The sequence below is a fragment of the Lontra canadensis genome, unplaced genomic scaffold, assembly GCF_010015895.1.
Source record: "Lontra canadensis isolate GAN:19392208 unplaced genomic scaffold, GSC_riverotter_1.0 scaffold1941, whole genome shotgun sequence".
Classification (NCBI taxonomy): Eukaryota; Metazoa; Chordata; class Mammalia; order Carnivora; family Mustelidae; genus Lontra; species Lontra canadensis.
Genome location: NW_022632925.1, coordinates 1 through 6,963, shown reverse-complemented (window position 1 = coordinate 6,963; position 6,963 = coordinate 1). Strand labels below are relative to the sequence as shown.

Sequence of the window (6,963 nt, the reverse complement as noted above, 5' to 3'; positions counted from 1 at the left end):
CCCCCCGATATTGAACCTATTTCCTTACCCGGTTGAACTGTTTCTGTTGAAAACGAATTCGCCAGGTCAGCTGTGGGTCAGTTTCAAGTCTCAGGTCGGTCCATTTATCTGTTTGTGTCTCCTGATTACGATGGTACATTGCAAGGTCAGTAGGGGCTCGGAGTAAGTCTTCAAGTCCCGTAGGGTGAGCTGCGGGGGCAGCAGGTTGTAGGGGGCGTAGATCCGGAGTCCAGTTCCCGGCTGCGGAGCCTTCCTTGAAAGCGGTCTCAGTCCGCCGGAATCCACCGGGTGATGTCGAGGACCCCGGGGTGTCACGCCGGGCGCCTCCCTTCCTGCGCCCTCGCGGCACCGCCTGTCCGCACGCGACCGCCTCGCGAAGGCGCGTCACCAGGGGGGCTCTGAGGGGCGACCGGGCCGGGCCGGGGCGACTCGCGCCGGGACTGGTGGGCCAGGTAGGGCCCTGGCGGCCCTCGGGGCGTCTCCTGCGGCCTCTTGTGTTGGAGACGGCGGGGACGGACCGTCCTTATGAAAGGGCTCCGGGGAGGACGGGTGACCTCCCTGAAGGCTCAAGGCCTTTCACGGCTCAGGGGGACAGGACTTCCGTGGCAAGGCGGTAGAAGAGGAAACTCTTGCGTACTCCCTGGTGGTCTAGTGGCTAGGATTCGGCGCTTTCACCGCCGCGGCCCGGGTTCGATTCCCGGTCAGGGAATCGCTTTTTGGCCAGGCATCTTCCTTTCTAGCCCTGCGGCTGTGCGCCGGCGGTGTGCTCCCCCCACCGCACCGACTGAATTCCTCTCCCGCGGCCGGGGGGAAACGATGGCTGGCCCTTTGGCAGGGCGCGCCGGGCTTGCTTGTGTCCAGGTCCGCCGCCCGCAGAAGTGACTGCAGAGGGCCACTAAGCAGCTGAGTCGTGTTTACGTCTACGCGGCGGAGGTCTAAATCCCCGTGGGGCCGCCCCAGAGGCGCCCATCAGGCTGAGCTCTGGATCCCAGCTCTGGAGGCCAGGCCACGTCGCGGTGTTCGTGTGTACCCCGGACGCGAGCCGGTAGGCCCAGTTCCTCAGCTCAGTTCGCGCGGAGAAAGCGTACTACGCGTTCGGACCGGATACCCGCGAGGGCTGAAGGGAGCGGGTCCTCCCCGAAGGCTGTCTCATTCGCAGATTAAGCGGCGTAGGGAGGTGATGTTAGCTGAGCCAACAAAAGGCAGCGAGTGAGGGGTGCACTAAACGGAAAACTTACTGCTTCCGTAAGCCGAAGGTAGGGGTAGAAATCCACACCCTGGATCCCAAAACGATGATACCCCAAGTCATATCCCCCAGTTTCTCCCAAGGACTGTTGCATTTAGACCCTGTAGACTCTACCAGGCTCTGGGCCCGTTTTCTTTTTTCCCTTCGACCCTGGCTCTGAAGACCTGTTGAGGTAAATGTGACGTCCAGGGTAAGGCCGGAAGAGAGAGAGCCAGGGCCGGGGGAGGTGCTGTGGACCCAGGCTGCAGAGGCGGCAGGTGCGGGGTGGAGACCAGGCCGCGCAGGGGATGCGGGGCGGTGAGTGTGGGGCCGCTGCCGAAGGCGGATGGCCCCAGGGGCCAACTCGTGGATTCTCGTGGGGCAGGTATGCGAGGGGAGAGGGGCGAGTTTGGAAGAATGGGGTGGGTGGAGGAGAAGGTGGTGACCCTGAGTGTACCAGGGAGGAATGGAAGGCTGTAGGGGTCGGTGGAGGTCCGCTAGAGGCAAAGATACTATTTTCTTGACGGTGGGGTTTTGACTGCATTTTCCGTCCGTTACTTGCTGGGTGCTTTTGTTCTGGCGGTGGATTCCGCCCCCCCCCCCTTTTTTGTTTGTTTGTTTGTTTGTTTGTTTGTTTTGCTTCTTTCTCCTCTCCTCTCCTCGCCCCCAAGACTGTCTTTTCTTCACTCTTGTTCTCGCTGAGACCCTAGGCGTGTGCACAGTGTGGCACCCTGAGGCTGCTAAGAGACCCTTCGGTGGAGGAAGCATGGTTGCACAACACCGCCTGGTTCCAGCAGGCCGCGCCGGAACCTTCTGTGGTGTGTCACTCCAAGAAATCCAGGAATTCTAAATTCATCCCTGCTATCTGGGTAATAATGAAGGTAGAGTTTTCCAAAGTAAGAGAAGAATACCATCTATTTCATTTCTGATTACAAGGTCTTTTTGTGTGTGGGTTTTGGGTTTCTTTTTTTCTTTCGTGTGTGTGTGTGTGTGTGTGTGTGTGTGTGTGTTCGTATGTTTGTTTTTCGTTGATTAATCCTGATCGGTACCTTTAAAAAAAGAGCCTAAAGGTAGATAGCAAGCTTGCCACTGACGTTTGCAGGTGTTCATGCAAAAAGTAAAACAGAGGCATCAAAGCTCCTCCCGCTCCTGGGTGGACCTTGAGCGCTAGGAACACAGAAAAATGGATATTGTCAGTCCCAGGCTCCCTTGACAAGGCGTATAGGAGGTCCTCACTACATTAAGGTGGGACCCTAAGGTCCAAAGCCCTGGCTGGTAAGGGTGATCCCATCTAGTCCTGCCCCTTCTACTCCCAGGGCTCTTTGGACAAGGCGGCCTTGGCACTCCAAACAGAATAAGGAAAAGCAAAGCTTTTAAGAGGCCCTTGACAATAAACAAAATGAGTAGGCGGGCGGCACGGGCAAGTAGGCCCTGGCTGGCTCACCGGGTAGAGCAGCCACTCTTGATCCTCAGGCTTGTAAGTCCCAGCCCCACGTTGGACGTAGAGATAACTTGAAGATAAAATCTTTAAAAGAAAGTAAATAAAAAGCCCCTGAAGAAATTGTGGCGGCGGGCTTGACCTCTAGTGGATTTAGCCTTGAGTACACATAGCCCGGGTAGTCTGGGAGACCGTGGGCCATCAACTGGGTGGGTATGTTTCCCAGTCAGTAACAAACCCCAACCAAGAGCTTGCCAGAGGAGAGCATAGTCAAAGGAGAACATACTCATCCAGTAACACGTCATCCAGGTACCCTCCAATAGCATCTCAAGAGAATCAACTCGCATCTAGAATTCAGTTATAAGACAGAAGGACGAAAGCTCAGATATCTGGAATTTTAGAGATGCTTCCATCCATCCTTGTCTCAGGGCAGACATGAAGATGGAAATTAGGACATAATTCTGACAGAAACAAAACTGAAAAGACTGCAGCTACTGCACGAGGTGTGGTGAAGCCAGTCTTCAGAGGACCATACACACCTTTTAAATGTAAATCATGACAATTGGGGCTAATTCCTAATGAGCTAAGCCTCCATCTCAAAGAGTTACCAAAAAAATTTAAAAAAAAAATAACAAGAACAACAAAAGCATATGGGACCAGAAATTAAACATAAAAGCAAGAATTTGAAAATTAGAAAAGACATGAAAATAAAAAAGAAAATGAGAAGTAAATATACAAAAGCAAAAAGTCAATGGTTGGCTCTTAGAAAAGACTGCTCTGATAAAACTGGGAAGAGGGAAGATGGAAGTCACTGCTACTCAATGGGTAGACACGAGGTTAACAATAAATGAGTATCATAAACATGCATATGCCAACCCATTAAAATTTTGTCTTAGAGGAAATGTAGGTATATTGCAATAATGATTTGGGCAGGGTGGAGAGGAGGACTGGTCCTACAAGCATTAATTTTTTTTTTTAATTGGAATTCAGAAGTCTTCCTGCAAAAAAAGCCCAAGGACCAAAAAAAGTCATTAGAAGAAATGACTCCAAAAGCAAAGAAATTCTACAAGCATCAAAAGATGGCAGAATTCCCCAACTTAGGTTTATGAGTTTGGGTGGAAACCAAAAACCCCAAAAAAGGCAATGGGAAAAACAGAAATTACAGGCCTCGCTTACTGTTGAGTATACACAGCTGCGGGGAAAAAAAAAAAAAAACTGAATCAAACAAAATATATATTAAAAATGTGTCATGACAAAATTGGTCTTACACTGGGGAAGCAGTTGATTATCATTAGAAAATAAATGAATTCGTCACACTAACAACTTATATAGGAGGAAAATGGGAATCACCAAAGCCGAGAAAAGGTGTTTGAAAAAATTCGTTATCAGTTTATGATTTTTCAGAACCTCTTAGCCTAACAGGAAGAGAACAGCTCTCATCTGCTGAAGGGTAGCTTCCAGACCAAAAAACAGACAAACAAAACGCCTTCAACACATGTTATAGTTGATGATAGAATACTGACCTTTTCCCCCCTACCCTTACAAGTCAGAACTGTCAGGAAGCAGACAAAGAGGCCCGCTGCCATCACTTCTCTTCACCACTGTGATGGAGATCTTAGCCAGTGAGAAAAGGCAAGAAGAAGTAGAAGTGAAAATGAAAAAAAGAATACTACAATTATTTATATATACAAAATAAATTACTGGAACTATTAAGAGAATCGAGTTTCTTTGGTATATACACAAATAGAGAATGCAGGCTATGTTGAAGATTCAAAATCCAAAAGCGTTAAAAACATTATAAATGTTCAATGATTATAGCATATAAGAATTCAATCCCATGTACTGGGTGGGGGGGTGGACCGGAGGAGGGGAGAAGAGGGATGAAATATGATCCCTACCCCCACCATAACCAGAATAACTTCCATGTAGATTAGGCACCAAAATGTGAAAGGAAACCACGAATGATTTTAGTTGGTATTAATGTATCGGGGTAGTCCCATGATCTCAAGGTTAGTAAGCAAGGATTGAAAACACAAGACAAACAGACCAATTTTTAGTGAAGAGGCTGACTAAGTCACCTGGTTCAAGAATCTCTGTTTATCGCAGCACAGAATCAAGGGTAAGAAGTCAAGGCACAATTGGGGCGAATGTATCTGCAGTCAGCATAGTCAAGTGGTATCAAAGATACTTAATGAGTTCTTGCAAAAGGAGAAGAAAAAGACCTATAGGAAAAATCACCAAAGTTGGGGGAAAAAACACAGGAGAAAATTCAAGTGGCTAACCAACATGGACCGGTGCTCCAATTCATGACCAAGAAGGGCCTTCAAAACGGAACCCTGATGAGAGAATATTACAGATAGGCAAAATAACAACAGCACCACTAATAATTAAGTGGGAGTAGGGGGTGAGGTAGAAGGTTATGACCCGGTAAAGCATGGGAGTGGCTGATTAAAGGGCTAATAATATTTTACTTCTTCATCTGTGTGTAGGTTACACAGGTGTGTTCTGTGCATTTTACCTTATGTATGTTACAATTTTTCAATCCCCCACCCTCAATCTTCCCCACTCCCCCCACCTTCCTCCCACCCTCTCCACAAAACTCTTGAGGTTGAATCAACCACGTTTGTTTTTAAAATTTTTTAAAGATTTTATCTGTGTATTAGAGCGCGCGCGCGCCTGTGAGCATGAGCTGCGGGGAGGGGCAGAAGGAAAGGGAGAAGCGGACTCCCCGCTGAACAGGGAGCCCAGCCCGGGGCTCCATTCCAGGATCCCAGATCAGGACAGGAGCGGAAGGCAGAGGCTTTAACCGACTGAGCCACCCAGGCGCCCCTAAATCAAGTTTGTTGTGGTGGTGGTGGTGGTGGTGGTGGTGGTGGTGGTGGTGGTTTAGTGTATTTTTTAAAGCGGAAAGGAGGGGGAACCTCCCTCAATGTCACTAATCTTCGCTTTTAAGCTGCTATTAGGTAGACAAATCCTCCAAAGATTTTCGGAGGAAAATTAGTCACCCGTAGCGTCTAACGCAGTCACGCCCCTACTACCGTCCTACCCTCTAATCGGAATCCTTTCCAAGGAGCGCCCAAGAGCTAGAGAACAAACCCGGGTCCACGGTTCCCGGAGTCTTTAGTTCCTCTTCCTTTCACAAGTATACTCTTCGTCTTCGGGCCCACACCTGTTGAGGCGCATCGCCGGTCACGCGGCGTCCTTCCCCGGAACCGCGATGGGCCGGCGGTAGGAGCGCGGACCGCGGCGACCGGCCGCGCGAACCGACTCGGTTGAGGGTGTGCGGTGCGGCGGCGCGAGCGAGGGGCCTCTCGCCGCAGCTCCCCTGGCGTCCACCAGCCTGCGCCTTCCTCCGGCCGCCGACGCCGCCCCGGCCACTGGGTGTCTGCCGGGCCCCGCGGCGGCTCCCCTCCGGCGACCTTCCCGTGGCTGCCCTCGCTCTAGGGTGAGACGTGGCCCAGCGGCCGACCTCAGGTCCAGCACGGGCCTCAGTGACCTGGTGGCCCTTTGGGTTCCGTGGGTCCTGCAGGGGAAAGGCTGTGGCCTTAAGTCCAACCAGTCTAAACTGCAGACCCCGAGGAGACACTTGGGGGTGGACAGGTGAGAACTCGCGAGCGAGGTGGTTGCCGCGCTGCACGCCAAAGGCTGCTCCGCTCAGGCCCGGCCCCAGTGTAGATCGGCTCCTTCGTGCTTTCTGCTCGGAAATGGCCCGCGGATTCGGGGTCTCATTTTCCTGCTCCTGGCCGCCAGAATCAGGAAACCACAGGACCTGGCCTGTGCCACCGGGAAAGCGAGGAGGAGGGACCTCGTGAGCGTCTGAGGTCTGCAGGGGAGGGGAGGGGAGGGGGAGAAAGGCACAGGAGGTCGCGGATGGGAAAAAGAGGAACGACGCAGGATGCATTGGCCGGGAATCGAACCCGGGTCTCCCGCGTGGGAGGCGAGAATTCTACCATTGAACCACCAATGCCTCACGCATGCTTTGGTGCATGGTGGGTCTCTAGAAAGAAGTTCTTGAGTGACCGTGGGAAGGGCCACCGGGGGAGCGGAAACGCTCCAGAAGACGTTTACACGGTTGTCTTTGGAGGACAGACCTAGCAAACCCACAGGCACTCGAAGCAAAGGCTTGGGAAAGAGGTTTCCATCAGGCAACAGCGTCAAGTGGGGACATTCGAACAAGAGAGCAAAATATACTGTTTCGTCCGCTCACACCACAACTTTCTCAGAGTTGTGGTGTGAGCAAACTGTACAACAGACTCCGGCAGGAAAACGTGGGAAATTCATCCAGACCCCTTGATCAACC

At 51.5% G+C, this 6,963-nt stretch overlaps 1 long non-coding RNA gene and 2 other non-coding genes across 3 annotated transcripts; 2 read left to right on the top strand and 1 right to left on the bottom strand.

Moving 5' to 3' along the window:
* The first annotated feature begins 637 nt into the window (after positions 1-637).
* Positions 638-709, top strand: TRNAE-UUC. Its single transcript has one exon. It is a non-coding gene; the product is annotated as a tRNA-Glu (tRNA).
* Positions 710-2,002: 1,293 nt separating this feature from the next.
* LOC116863636 lies at positions 2,003-3,864 on the top strand. Its single transcript, XR_004381844.1, has 3 exons — positions 2,003-2,121; positions 2,699-2,702; positions 3,657-3,864. It is a non-coding gene; the product is annotated as an uncharacterized LOC116863636 (long non-coding RNA).
* Positions 3,865-6,559: 2,695 nt separating this feature from the next.
* Positions 6,560-6,630, bottom strand: TRNAG-CCC. The gene has a single exon. It is a non-coding gene; the product is annotated as a tRNA-Gly (tRNA).
* Positions 6,631-6,963: the final 333 nt, after the last annotated feature.